At 41.0% G+C, this 16,140-nt stretch overlaps 1 protein-coding gene across 1 annotated transcript in view; it reads right to left on the reverse strand.

Moving 5' to 3' along the window:
• The window catches only part of HERC2 (HECT and RLD domain containing E3 ubiquitin protein ligase 2), a gene marked incomplete in the record, with an annotated part of 3,551,743 nt that overhangs the window by 2,420,986 nt on the left and 1,114,617 nt on the right, over positions 1 to 16,140 (reverse strand).

A 16,140-nucleotide genomic window follows, 5' to 3' on the forward strand; every position in this document is an offset into this window, starting at 1 on the left:
GGAGCCACAATCCTTTCTAGTGCTCAAAAGGTGCAGTGCAGGTAAACATATCCCAGACTTGGCACCAAGTCCCTCACAATACACACACAAAACTTCTCTCAAAAAAACAGCACACATCTACAGGAACTCTGGAAGACTGTCATTTCACCTGTGGCGCCATCTTTAGAATATGGGAAGAAATTAGACCACCTGGTGAAAAACTCATGTGGACAGGGAAGACATGCAGACTCTGTACAGATGACACTTCAGCTGACTCTTAAAAATTTGCATCTCTCTGCATATTCCACTCTAACCCCTTCTTTAGCAGTATTGTACATGTTTTACAAAACAGGGAATTTAGCAAGTTTACTTCTGTTTATTCTGGAACTTAACATGTATGTATGCATGTTATGAGATACTCCTTTATGGCCTGCATAAAAACTGTAAAGAAAAGCAGACTGTAGGCATTTCAATGAAATGATCGCCCCCTTATTTCACTTCAAGAAGACTCAGGTGTCTGACTGCTTTTGTCTTAAACATGCAGAGTTTCAGATCAAGGCATCTGATTTGTTTTTAATTACACACTAAAATAACTTGACCAGATGATGATTTGATTTATAATATTTTCTTGACTTTAGCATGTGCTTGCTAGTAATCTCTCTACTGCTTTTAACTTACTATCTTGCACACCAATTATCTAAACAAACTTGTTTTACTAAACCGCCCTGCAAATGTGTTTTATACCCTTCTACAACTTTCCATTGCACTGTGCAAGTTCTTGCTTCTCATTCCAAGCCCTGTACACCTTCCAGTATTATTCTTGTATTCGTGCTAGTTCGGTTTACTTAACTTTTAAATTGATTACTGCATGCTACATATTCTCTTGAAGACACACACCTGTCAACTGGACTGTAAATACTACAAGTTAACTCATTTTTTATACTAACTCCTGAGGCTTTTCTGCTTTGGCCACAACTTATATAGATTATGCCAGGTCGGATTACAACAGTAGGCTTTCGAATACTGGCCAATGCTCTTGCCACCCCCATAATGCCTTTTTAGGCAAGGCTCAAAAGACAAACCCACCGCCGTAAATAGCACAAGTAACAAAAAACTGAGGGTAATGCTACTCAATGTCAGAAGTCTAACCCTCAAAACGCCAGCACTAGAGGCGCTCTTCAGTATGGGGAAAACCGATATATGTCCAGTAACAGAAACCTGGTTTAAGGCTCCAGAGAGCACCCCAGCACTACCATGCTATAACTCATACCATACATTTCGGCCACAAAACCCAGACCGAAATACAAAAGGCGGGGGAGTATCCATATTCATCAAGGATACCCACACCTCCAGGTTAGTGGCACAGCACGATGCTTCAAAGATCATCCACATGCAACTAACAATGGGCAAAACTGCAATTCAAATTATAGCTTGCTACAGATCACCCACCATGTCCCAGGACCCACACTCCGCATTCCTGGAAACACTGGGAAACATAAAGGTCCTACCAAACACCATGATATTGGGTAATTTCAATTACCCAAACATTAACTGGGAGAACTACTAGAGTACAAACTCCCTTGCCCAACATTTCCTAGAATTTATAAACTCAAACGCCCTGGATCAACTGGTCAACACCCCCACCAGAGGTGACAACATAGTGGATTTGGTCATCACCAACATGGGCGACTGGTGTTCCACGCTGGAGGTCAACCCCTCACTAGATCTGACCATAAACGAATCACTCTGGATATCCACATTCCGACACCACCCCCGGTCAAAGAAACCACAGTGAAAAACTTTTCAAAAGCAAACTTCACATTACTTGAGACCGAGGCAGGAAGTTTCAAAGCTCCCATGCTAAAGGATAACACTGTCCAAGCTGCAAAATCCTTTACTAATGCACTCTACGGGCACCTACAAGAATGCATGGATCGTGCTATTCCAAACAAAACCAAGACTCACTCCTCCAAGAAAAGGAAACCAGTCTGGTGGACCCCTGCCATAAACAAACTATACAATAGAAGGAGGAAACAAGTACAGAAGAGAGTAAAATCCCACGAAAGGAAGACATCCCTGATCAGTATCAGCAAGAAACTACATTCCTTCATAAAATCTTCCAAGGCTAGCTTTGAAAGAAAAATTGCCATGGACTCCAAAGATAATCACAAGGCATTCTTTAGCTACGTCAAGAATCTAAGTGGCAATTCTCAGATCTGCTCAGAGTTAGTGCAGAATGGCACAAAATACACTAAACCGACCAATACAGCCAATATCCTGGCAGACAGGTTCAGTGCAAACTTCACCCCCTCTCACCTCCAAAAGGGCCCATAACTATACCAGAAGAATATAGTGTCCCTGAAATCACAGACACCCATGTTAAAACAGCCCTCTCCGAAGCCAAAAACACAGCATCAATGGGACCGGATGGTTCCCCAGGCTCCGCCCTACACAACCTCAAAGATGAACTAACCCCTCACCTAAACACACTGTTTAAACTCAGCCTCTCCACAAGCTACGTGCCCACAGAGTGGGACACAGCAACGGTTATTCCGCTCCACAAAGGTGGAGCCACAACGGATACTGGGAACTACTGCCCAATAAGCCTGACTAGCTTGATCTGCAAAGCTATGGAGCGCATCATCATGGATCTTATTAACAGAGACATAGGAAACCTCCAAACACTGGACCCTACCAAGTTGGGCTTTAAGGGCAGATCATGTCTCCTAAACCTGGTGGACTTCTTTGAGACAGTTACCAAGGCTATAGATGAGGGAAAGGTGGTCCACACAGCCTACCTAGACCTCGCAAAGGCCTTCGACACCATTCCCCACTCAGGTATTATAGACAAGCTCACCTGCCTGAACATAAACCCTACATCACGAGATGGGTTACCGACTGGCTCATGGACAGAACCCACATGGTAAGAGTTGCGGGAGCTAGGTCTGACTCTAAACTGGTTAAAGTGGCATTCCGCAGGGCTCAGTCCTAGGATCCCTCCTGTTTGGCATATACTTCTCAGAGGTACAGGCAAGCACAGGAGGACTATGGCTGACCAAGTCCGCAGACGACTGCAAACTAGGGGCTATAAGTGATCTTCGGCTGACACAAACATCATCCAAAAGGGTCTCACTAAGACAGATACCTGATGTCAAAACCATGGCCTCAAGCTAAATGCCAAAAAGTGCATAGTCATCCCCTTTGGAAAAGAAGGTTGTAGCACACATTTCTAATACACAGGACCTAATAAATTAAATGTCTGGAATTCAATGACAAAATGATTACTACTGGGTCACGACTGATATTAAATCATTATATACGAATATCAATCTTAGATGGGGTTTGGAACCTATTTTTGATATGTTGGGTGAAGGGCCTAGGACCACCTTTTTGATTAATTTACTTGAATTTTGTTTGACTCAATTATTTTTCATTTAATAATGCATTTTTTTTGCAGTTAAAAGGTATGGCTATGGGGGCTGCTTTTACGCGCTCATATGCAGTTATATACATGGGATTTTTTGAAAGAAATGTATTTATCCCACTGCATTTTTTAGAAATAATGTTTTATTATATAAACGTTTCATTGATGACCTTATTTTCATTTGTAAGAGTGATGTTAATGATTTTTTTTTTAATTTTTTGATCATCTTAATAATAATGAACATGGTCTCACTTTTTCTCATGAACTCAATAGAGAACAAATTAATTTTTTGGGTATAACTCTATATAAGGATGATGGGGTTATAGGCCTTTTAGAAAACCTACTTCAGTTAACATGTTCTTACATGCTACTAGTATGCCTCCGGAACATTTGTTAAATTATTTACCTTACGGTGAATTTAAAAGAATTTATGATCACATTAGTGATGAAAGTGAAAAAATTAAGGAATTGGACAAGGTTTTGTTTAGGCTGAGGGAAAGAGGCTATGATGAAGGTCAGCTATTAACATGTAAAAATAAAATACTTGGAAATGATGATGTTGGTCCACAAATCTTATCTGGGAATAAAAGATTTGGGGGTAGGATGCATCAAACAAGTGACATTGATGATGATGATAGGAAACTTTTTTATGTCACTAAATTTTCTCCATTTTCTAGGGAGCCAATTCAGATCGTGAGAAAATATTGGCATATAGTGTGTGAAGATGAAATGGTAGGTCATCTGTTCCTTGATAATATTATATTCTCCTTTAAAAGAGGAAAAAACTTAAAAGAATTATTAAGTTTTAATTTTGTTGGGGGGAACATAAACAGTTTGCATCCAGGAACCTTTTCATGTGGCCACTGCAGTATTTGTAATAGGGTCATAAATTTAGATAACATTAATGGAAAAATGTTTATTCCTAAGTATCATTTTAATTGTAGATCTACGGGGGTGGTCTATATTTTGGGGGTGTTCATGTTCCAATGTTTGGTATATTGGACAGACCAAATGTATGGTGAGGATTCGTGTTCTTGAACACCTCAAAGATATTCGAAATTTTAATGAAGTTAGTCCTGTTGCACAACATTTCATGATTCACATGATGGTTCCAATAGTAGTTTGAAATTTTGTGTATTAGGAAAACCCTTCCTGTCTAGAGGGGGTGATTCTGTGGTTAAATTACTTGAATTAGAAACTAGAATGATTTTAAAATACAAAACTTTGAAGCCCTTTGGTCTAAATCAGGAATTGGCTATTTAATTTATGTATTTATTCATGCATTCATTATCTTGTTTTTGTTTTTCATAAAATTGTATTTATCAAACTTTAAATATTCATTATACGCATTTATTGCTTTAAATGTTTCTTGATGAATTAATTGAGAACAGCTGTGAATTAATTTGTGTGTGCATATATACTTGCTTTAAGCTAGAAGCAATTGTGATCTATGAATGCGAATTGCCGAGGTACCAGATCGCTTTTTAAATAAAGCATTGCTGGTGTAGTGCTAGAATTGTGTTTCTTATTACATTTGGGTTATCTGCTTGCAGCAGCCCTCAGTCGGCCTAATTAACAAAGTCTTGGGTCCTGCGACGGTTGCTGTCCCTTCTTCCATGAAGTCAGGTCGTCAGGGGTATAAAACATGCAGCAGACGCCATTACATCAGTTTTTCTTGCCCCAGATGTCAGGTGCCCCCCAACAGGAAGCAATCTATAAATACAAGGATATACCTCCAACAAAAAAGCAAATACACCAAAAAGCTTTTTGAGCATAACAAGTGAGAGTAGAGGTATAGCCAAAAGAAGAAAGGGGGCTGGAGGGAGGGTAACCAGGACTGCAACAGTGAATACACTCGAACATCTACATTTATGGTAAGTGTACACAACTGTACTATGTTCTTTGTGTTTCACTGTTGCAGTCATTACATTTGGGTAGATTCCCAAAGCTAAGGTTGGGAGGAGGAATTTAAATAGAATTAGGACCAGCTATAAGGCCCTGCAAGACTGCAGTGGCAAAACCAGCACTGGATTTAGAGAAAATTGGCAAATGATAATGCTTGGTTAAAGTATGTACAGAACTCCAGGTAGCAGCTTATAGGATGTCCCTAGTAGGGGCACCCCTGAGAAAGGCTGTAGAGGTAGATGCAGCCCTGTTTGAATGGGGTCTGATGCCCTGTGGGATAGGTTTTCCATGGTGCTTATAGCAGAAATGAATGCAGTGGCCTATCCATTTTGAAATGGTTCATTTTGAAACAGCTTTCCCCTCTGTCCCTGCAGCAAATGCCACCAGCAGTTGTTCAGATTCCCTTTGAGGTTTAGTCCTGTCCAAGTAGAATATAAGCTGTCTGTGCACATCTAAAGAGTGCAGTATCAGTTTCTCTTTGTTCTTTGGGTTAGGAAAGAAGGTAGGCAAATGAATGGACTGATTAAGAGCTACACTGGATACCACCTTGGGCATGAAGAAGGGATTGGTTCTGAGGGTCACCCTGTCTGCATGAAAGATGATGAAAGGTTCCACCGCCATAAGGGCCTGTAATTCAGATACCCTTCTTGCAGAAGTGATTGCTAGAAGGAAAGCTGTTTTCCAGGAAATAAATTTTAAATCTGCAGTAGCAGCTGGCTCAAAAGGAGGAAGAGTGAGTTTCTCCAAGACAAAGTTAAGATCCCCGGCTGGAGTTGGAGCTCTTCTGGGTGGCCTTACATTTTTGGCCCCTCTGAGGAGCTGCTTGAGCAGTGGGTGAGAGAAGAGGAGAGGCTTTGTGCTATAATGAGCTGAAATGGCTGAGGCATGAATTTTGCTGGAGGAAAAGGACAGGCCCTTATGAAGCATCTCAGTCAAGTATTGTAGTATCTGAGGTAAATTGGGCACTGCTGCACTCATTCCTTAAGAATGGTTCCAGGCACAAAATCTTTTCCATTTTGCAGCATAAGATTTTCTAGTACTAGGCCTCCTTGCCTCTAAAATGATATCCATCACAGATTTACTGAGGGATGGTAAAGGAGAGATTAGTTAATTAGCCAGGCTGCTAGGTTCAGGGTTTGCAGCTGAGGGTGCAGAATCTGGTTCTCCTGCTGAGACAACAAGGAAGGAGTCTGAGGCAGGTGCCATGGCGCCAAGCATGACACACTGCTCAAGAGTGGGTACTAGTGTTGGCGAGGCCAGTCTAGTGCAATTAAAATAGTCCTTAGCTTGTCCTATTTGATCTTTAGTAGTACCTTGGGGAGCAGAGGCAGAGGAGGAAAGGCATAACCTGACAGTTTTTTCCAGCTGAAGAATAGGGCATCCGCTTTCCAAGTTAGCTTGTGGGGAATCCTTGTGCAAAATTTGTCCAGTTGATGGTTCTGGGGGGAGGCAAACAGGTCTATATCTGGGCTCCCCCATTTGCTTGTCAACATGTTGAAAATCCTTGGTTCCAGTTTCCACTCGTGTGGGTCCATGAGGTTTCTGCTTAGTCTGTCTGCCAGTGTATTTAGTTTTCCTGGCAGAAATTGAGCTTGTAGATTCACTTGGTAGCTCAAGGCTGTGTTCCACAATGCCATGGCTAGTCTGCACAGGGGGTAAGAATGTCTACCCCCCCTGCTTGTTTATGTACCACATGACAGTGGTGTTGTCTGTCTTTACCATTAGTTGTCCTGGAAGAATGTGGCCATTGAACGCTGTCAGAGCATTCTGTACAGCTAACATTTCCTTTTGGTTTATGTGTAGGTGCATTTGACTTGGGTTCCATTTGCCCTAAATGCACTTCCCTGCCAGGTGAACCCCCCCATGCATAGTCTGATGCGTCTGTTAAGATTTGGGCGGCAGGGGGTAATGTGAATGGTAGTCCCCTGTTTTGGTGGCAGGCCTCTGCCCACCAAAGGAACTCTAGGGATAGGCAAGGTATGACAGGAATCCTTGCTTCTAGATCCTGTGAATGTTGACACCATAGGCTTTTGAGATACCATTGTAGTTTCCTCATATGCAGCCTTGCATATGGAATTAGAAGAATGCAGGAGGCCATGAACCCCAAGGCTTGCAGTATTTACCTTGCAGATAGCTGGGTTTTTGTGGCCACTTGTTTGAAGTAGGTTGTCAAATGAATCCTTTTCTCTGGCGTGAGGGAAGCCATCTAGGAAGTTGTATTCAAGCTTGCTCCCAGGAATATAATTTGTTGACAGGGTACCAGGTGAGACTTCTTTTAGTTTATGGTGAATCCCAGACAAGTCAGTACCCTTTGAGCAAAGGCCAGATGATTCAAAAGGATGCCCCAGCTTTCTGACTGAGGGTATATTTGAATATTTCTTTGCCTGCAAAATGCAATGACTGGAGCTAGGCACTTTGTGAATACCCTGGGTGCAGTAGATAAGCCAAAGGGCAGTGCAGAGAACTGATAGTGCATGTAGCCTGCTTTGAAGTGAAGGTATCTTCTGCAAGACTCCCTGATAGGGATGTGCAGGTATGCTTCTTTTAAGTCTAATTGTTGCCAACCATGCATCTTTTCTTAGCATAGGAAGCAGCTGAAGAGTCAGCATTTTGAAATTTGGAATCACCAGAAAGGTGTTTAGAGTAGAAAGGTCCAGGATAGGACACCATGTATTGCCTTTTCTGGGTACCAGGAAAAGTCTCGAATAGAAACCTTGTCCCTTTTTCTCTTCTGGTACCAACGGAATAGCCCCCATGTTCAAGAGAGACAGTACTTGATTTTGGGCCTCTGCCCTCTGATTTTGGGGTAGATCTGGCCACCCACTTGGTGTTGGTAACGTGTGGAAGTGAAATCTGTATCCTTGGGACACCATATTTAAAACCTATTTGTCCAGGGTAATGAGTTCCCAGTTTTTGGCCTCAGACCAAACTTTCCGCCTAAAGGAGCATTCAGTTGGGAAGTGCTTGGAAGTTTTAAAAGCAAGTAATTGAGACAGTTTTCCATAGGGGGGAGTCTTACTACTCCCAGATTTGGTTGCAGAAACCCCCCACTGCTTAGGCTTGTGTGTCCCTTGGGACTGAAACCTGGGGTTTCTGCTGTGTCTGGGTTTGGCTTGAGAACACCTGGAAGAGGCTGGAAAGGACCAATTTTTAGAGGGCCAGTGCCTACTAAACCTAGGAGGCTAAACTTGTAAGAAATCTTTAACAGTTTGCATAGCTTTATCTTCCATCTTTTTAAGAACTTCTTCAGCCTTGTTGCCAAACAGGCGGTCCTGATTTAAGGGAGCATCCAACAATTTAGCTTTAACATGATCAGGCAAAGATTGCTCCTTAAGCCAAACATGCCTTCTGAGCACAGACCCAATAACAGCAGCCCTGCAAGAGGCCACTAATGAATCAAATCCACATTGCAAAGTATGTTTTCCAACCTGTTCATTAGAATGCATTAAATCCTGTAATTCTTCACTTTCAGCACAGTCAGGAAGCAACATCATTTTCTGTTTATGCAATCCAATAACATGTTGTTGATACTTTAACATATGAAACTGACAATTTAAAGCCCTAACGGCCAAGGTTGCAATTATTAACTTTTACTGATATAGGTAAGGAGCAAGAAAAAGTTTCCCCAATGGGGTACTTAGCTTTAGTTGAAGACTTCGGTTCTGAAACTCTAAAACGAAAATTTCAGGAGTCGGCCGACTGACACTTGCAAACTGCTTCTGCTTCAGGCACCGCACAGCAAGAAAGACTGATGTAATGGTGTCGGCTGCATGTTTTATACCCCTGATGACTTGACGTCATGGAAGAAGGGACAGCAACTGACGCAGGACCCAAGACTTTGTTAATCAAGCCTACCGAGGGCTACTGCAAGCAGATAACCCAAATGTAATGACTGCAACAGTGAAACACGAAGTACATCAGCCCAAGACCTATATCAATAAAGATGCAGTCATACCAGCATGAAGAGAGTTGTTCCTAACAAAAACGTGGCACAACAGGAAAATAACAATTGAGGACCACAGAGTGTTTGTAGAAAATTATTACTCACTATATAACATATATAAAACAGTTGACTTTATACCAGCAATAGGGATGTCTACACGCAGATGAGATTTCAAGATGCTTTATCCACGTTTTTAGAATATCTGTTCCTGGAGGATTAAAGACATTTTGGATGTATAACAGGCTAAGGAGGAAATAAAGTTTACTTGGCAAAGAGTGGGCCAACAAGCTAAAGGGAAACTTGCTTCACATTCTTTCGATCACAGAAGAACCCAGAGAACTTGTAAGGGATACGTTTTCCATTGTTGCAAAGGTAAATAACTGAGTGAACACTGAAAAACCCAGGAGCAGAATAGAAAAATATGGAGTACCTTGGACTTGAACCAGAAAGCAGTGTTGAGTGGTTGAGATGATGAAGTAAACCAGCAACAGTGTCTAAGTAGGAAATAAATGGAAGCACTTTGGACATGAGAACTGTCCTTCTGCAAGAATTGAGAACTTTCCTTCTGCAAGAATTGCCTAAAAAAAAAGCCTGGGTATTTGTTGACTAGGTAAAGTGGTTGGGAGACTCTAAAGCATAATTCTCACTTTGTCATCAATGTACAGACAATGATAAGACTGAAGATGTAAGATTCTGTGCTTAATAAAATGTGTACAATAAATGTCAAAGTAAGCTGCATGTTACATTGTAAAGGAGCTCTGTGCAGAGGTACTTTAAATGTGAGATGGGGGTCCTCATCAGTGACTACAGTTTGTGCTAGTGATATTTAAATAAAAAGTACTTTTTGTTAACTGCAATGTATCTGGGGTTATCTATGTTAACCAGATAAATGCTGGATATAGGAAATATAATACAGCAATCTTGCATTGCTGAAAGGAAAACAAACTGATCATATTATATGTGCAGTAAAACATATTATACAATAAAAGGTCATTAACAATCAAAAATGTGCATGCTGATTGGTCAGCCCAGCCCAACCAGCATACCCACTGCTCTTCTACTAATACATACTATGGCTTTCAAGTTTTATCCGGTTTAAAAAATAAATAAATAAATAAAATAGAAAATAAAATTTGAAATCCGGAGACAGTTCAGAGGTACAAGACAGACATGGCAGAGAAAATACAAGTGAAATCAGGCACATTATGCAAAAAGTACAGTTGTGTACACTTACCATAAATGTAGATATTCGAGTGTATTCACTGTTGCAGTAATTACATTTGGGTAATAAGCTGCCAGGTTGCCCTCAGTCGGCCTGAATTCCAAAGTCTTGGGTCCTGCGTCGGTTGCTGTCTCCTCTTCCATGATGTCAGGTCGGCAGGGGTATAAAACATGCAGCAGATGCCATTTTCTTTAGTTTTTCTTGCCCCCGATGTCAGGTGCCCCCAAAAAGGTAGCAAAAATATATGTATATAATATATGTATAAAGACAACTCTATAACCCCACCCAGCTGTAAGATTCTAAGGGTAGACAGAGCACACAAAAGAGGTTGGAGGTATTGCCCTACTTTACAAATCTAACTTAAAGCTCCAACTCCTACAAAAAGAATCCCCAAACTTCAAAAATGTTGAGACTGTAGTTGCCAAACTTCGCCCAAACCAGCACAAACATCTTAACTTACTCAGTATCTACATACTACCAGGTGACAACATAAACACCCTAGAATTGATACTTCACTGGGCTTCCTACTCCCTCCCCCAAGAAACCGTAGTCCTAGGCAATGTCAACATAGACTGGAACTCTAGTCACTCTCCAACACACACCAGCCACATTAACCTATATAACTTCATACAACTCATTCAATCACCCACACATATAGATAAGACCACCAAAAGGGAATCTATATTAGACTGGATCCTTACTAACCAGGCCAACACTGCCTACCAATGTGGAATACTGCCCAATTCTCTCAGTAATCACAATCCAACCTTCATCCTTGGACACAAACTTAAATATACCAACCCACCCTCACTGCTATAAACCCGCTCCCCCAAAAACTTCCCCTCAGATCAATTCACAGAAGCCCTAAAATCTTGTAATTGGACTCCCATCAAAACCCTCCTTCTGGACAAGGCAGTAGAATCTTTAACTCAACTTTCCTAACGATCCTAAACCAACTAGCCACAATCAAAACAATTCGGATACGCAGTAACCCTGCCCCCTGGCTACAGAAAACCACAAAAGCCTTACTAAAAAATAGGGTTAAAGCGTGGAAAACCTGGCAACAGCACAAATCTCCCACAACTAGACAAACCTTTTCCGAATTTAGAAATAAGCAAAAAAACAGATTAAGATAGACAAACAAAATCACTATATTTCCTTACAACAAATACAGTAACAACCCACAGAAATTCTGGGCTGCAGTGAACAACATCCTCCAGCCCGGAAAAACCACCACTCCACCACCAAATATAGAAGGCACAAACCTCGACGTAGCCTCCAACTTCAATTATTTTACCTTGTCCATACAGAAATTCATAAATGATGTAAATCCTACCACCCTCACACAACCCCCCCAAAGCTCAATCAAATACTACCCCCTTTTCACTCAAACCAGTACCAATCTCAACCATCCAAAAACTCCTAACAAAACTCAAACCAACCACTCTCGCTGCAGACAAACTTTCTGACAAATACCGCCAACTAGCATCCAGGGCCATTGCTTACCCCATCTTGCTACTAATAAACAGATCCATTACTGAACACAGCATCCCATCCTTGTGGAAAACCTCATATATCATCACCCTTCACAAGGGTGACCCCTCCACTGACCTATCTTACTACCAACCCATAGCAATCCTGTCACCCCTATCAAAGATTCTAGAAAGGTGCATCAATTATCAATTCCTCACCCATCTACTCTCCAACAACCTACTATCAAAAACTCAACACAGATTCCAACCAGACCATAGCACCACCACTGCCCTAATTAACTTTACCAACACCATAAACTCATACAGGAACCAAGAGAAACTTGTCTCCGCCACCTTTCTAGACTTATCCAAAGCCTTTGATACAGTTTCACAATAAATTCCTATTCTACCTCTCCAAACTCGACCTCGACAACTCCACCCTGTAATGGTTCAGTAGTTATCTAAACTACTGCTCTCAGTCTGTCCAATGGTTCAACTCCCTACCCCCACCACTCCCTGTCATGTGGCGTACCTCAAGGATCGATCCTTGGCCCCCTTCTCTTTACCATCTTTACGAACCAACTACACTTAGCAGCCACAGAAGCTGATATAGTCCAGTATGTGGATGACACAACCCTAATCTGCTCTGTACCCAACATTCATCTTTTACAAAGCAAGGCCCAGGAATCCTTTACAGAGATATAAAGCCGGCTAAACAATTCCCAACTGATATTAAACCCAAAAAAACACAACTAATGCTATTCCACCCAACTAAGACAAACGTCCTCACCTTCCCCATACTCTCAGCTAACAAGACCCTCATCACCCCAATCTCAAGAGGCCAAACTGCTAGGTCTTACAAATTTCCATCAACTAAATATAATAAACATATATCTCTAATTGTCTCCACAGTCCACAAAAAGCTAGGATGCCCCTATCTTTGCAAAAAGATTCCTAATCTCCAAGTCCAAAACCACCATAGCCAGAACTTATCGCTTATCAACATTACTCTGTGCATCCCCAGTGCTAACAAATCTAAATAAAACTGACTTGAACAAACTTTCCACATGCTACAACAAAATAGCTAGGTTTGCCACCAATGCCAAGTCAAGCTCTCACCACTGCCAATCCCTACATAAACTACACTGGCTAGAACTTCCAGACTTACTATGTTACCACCAGCTCAACCTAGCACATCAAGTACTATACCATCCTGATAAAACCCCTGCCCTAATCGGCCTTCTAAACTTCTACAATTCCAACAGGGAACTAAGATCCAGTAACAAAGCCCTGATAGAAGTTATTCCATGTAATAACAGCTCTGAGGAATCCCTATTCCCTCATGAGGCTGCAAAAACATGGAATACCCTTGCCCCCTGAACTCAGGTTACAAAACCACACATCCACATTAAAAAACCTCCTTAAATCACATCTTTATGACAACCATATATGTAACTGCAGTGATCAACCCTGAACCCTATCCCTATTCCCTGGTGTCCTGACATATACTGTTTTTCTGACACTGTGCACTACCTATGTTAATTGTATATATTGTAAATATTGTAAATATGTACTTACTATGAAACCAAATGTTCATATACTGTACTTACGCTTACTTTACAAACCAACTGTGATTACATTTCTGTACTAATACCATGTATTGTTTTTAACTGTTAACCCTTCTACAACTTATCCTAAGTTGTGCTATGACCATAAATATGTAACCTTCTATTTTTTATCATGTATTTTTATCATTTATTACTTATTACTCTGTAACTTTGTGGAGCTTTTCTCCCCAGGACTCCGCTGAAAATGGACACTAGTTGTCCAGTCGGACTATCCTGGTAAACAAATGTTAAATAAATATACATGCATCAATATAAACTTTACCTTCATCTACAAGCAAACACACCACATAGGTTGTAGAAGATAGAGAAGGAAAGATAAACTCCAGAATGAAAGGGGGATGGCGGGCGGGTAACCTGGACTGCAACAGTGAATACACTCGAATATCTACATTTATGGTAAGTGTACACAACTGTACTATGTTCTTCATGTTTCACTGTTGCAGTCATTACATTTGGGTAGAATCCCAAAGCTAAGGTTGGGGAGGATGGAGCTAAACAGCATTAGGAGTGGCTATAAGGCCCTGCAGAACTGCAGCGGCAACGCCTGCCCTGGATTTAGAGTAGAGAGGCAAATGATAATGCTTTGCAAAGGTGTGAACAGAACTCCAAGTAGCAGCCTCTAAAATGTCTTTGGTTGTTACTCCCCTTAGAAAGGCTGCTGAAGTAGCTGCAGCTCTGGTGGAATGAGACCTAATGCCCTTGGGCACAGGTTTACCATGGTGTAAGTAGCAGAAACAGATGCAGTGGCTTATCCACTTTGAAATTGTCTGCTTTGAAATAGCCTTGCCTTCTGATCCTACAGCATATGTCACTAGTAATTGCTCAGTTTTTCTTAGAGCTTTAGTCCTGCTTAAGTAGAATCTTAGCTGTCTGTGTACGTCCAAAGAATGCAGAATTCTCTCCCCCTTGTTCTGCGGATTTGGATAAAAGGTTGGCAGATGAATTGCTTGGTTAAGAGCCACACTGGAAACCACCTTAGGCATAAAAGTAGGATTTGTCCTCAGAGATACCCTGTCTGGGTAAAATATGATAAAAGGCTCTACAGCCATGAGGGCCTGTAGCTCTGAAACTCTTCTTGCTGATGTAATTGCTAGTAGCAGAGCCGTTTTCCATGATAAGAACTTTATATCAGCGGTAGCAGCTGGTTCAAATGGAGGCAGGGTGAGCTTTTCCAACACATAACTGAGGTCCCATGCAGGCAATGGTGATCTTCTAGGAGATCTTAAATTTTTGGCTCCTCTAAGATACTGCTTTAGTAAAGGATGAGAAAACATTGGTGGCAATGTATTGTAATGAGACGAAATGGCAGAGGCATGGATTTTAATTGATGAGAAAGATAGGCCTTTGTCAGGCATCTCAGTTAAAGCAATAAGGACTAAAACTGTTTAAACAACAAACCGACCACACTGGCTCCAAAGATGAACCGTCTTACAAGGAATAAAAGTTCCATTGAAATAAAACGGCACTCACATAACATTTACATGTATAAATTGCTTTGAACAATACTCTGTTTCTGTTTTAGCCCAAATGCGAATAGTTAAACGTTCAATGCAGCAATAAAAAGTCCCTTTGAATTGAAACAGCCCTCATATACACTTACGTGTATAAAATACTTTAAACAGCACTCCGTTTCTGTTTTTGCCCAAGTACGTGCAGTTGGACGTTCAATTAAGCAGTGCAAATATAAAAGTCCTTTAATCGATAATCCAGTTGTTGCTATGCAAACATACATTAGTTTTGCATTCAGGATACTGGTAAACCAAACTACTTGTAAAAGAAGGAACAAACACTTTATTAAACTGTAAGGTTAAGCGCTTTTCATCCCACAAGTTGTGGGACTTCTTCAGACAAACAGATCTTCTACAAGTAAAAAGTTTAAATGCTCTCTTTGGCGCCAAAATGTAAGCGCCGTTGCTAAGTAACCGACAACATTTATTTATTAAATGCAAACATATACTCAACGTTCTTATAATTCATTATGCTTTTCTAATGTATTTTTGGCCAATTCATTGATAATTAAAATCAAATATATGTTTATAAATAATTATGGACAAAGAATTTGTCCCAAGATGTTCGTAATTAAAATTGATAAAAAAAAGAAAATAATTGTCGGTCCAATACCTTGAGTATCTGGAGGCATGCCGGACTCTACATGGCTGTCGGTAGAGGCCAGCGACTCGAAGGTAGCGGGTATCAGGGGCTGCGAAAGCCCCCTCACTGAGTACCGGCAACTGGCTTAGGAGAAGCTTTGTTGTCGGTTTTGGATCTCAACTGCCTTTCTCTGTCCTTTTCTTTGCGTTTTTTATGTACTCCGGTAGTCGGATTGCTATCCGACGACATTTCTGGGTAGTTAAATCTGTTTCCAAAATACTTTGATGCAAAAATATACCAACGCTTAATAGTGCGTTGGTTAAATCTAGCACAAAACCGACAGTCAAGCAGGTTGTGATCAGCGCCTACACAAGGAATACAGTATAAATGGAAATCCTTATGAGGTATTTGCTTCCCACAAGTAATACAATTATTAACTTTTTCTGACATCGGTAAAAAGCAAGAAAAAAGTTTCC

Source organism: Protopterus annectens, chromosome 5.part0 (genome assembly GCF_019279795.1).
Source record: "Protopterus annectens isolate FY-2018-M chromosome 5.part0, PAN1.0, whole genome shotgun sequence".
Lineage (NCBI taxonomy): Eukaryota > Metazoa > Chordata > Ceratodontiformes > Protopteridae > Protopterus > Protopterus annectens.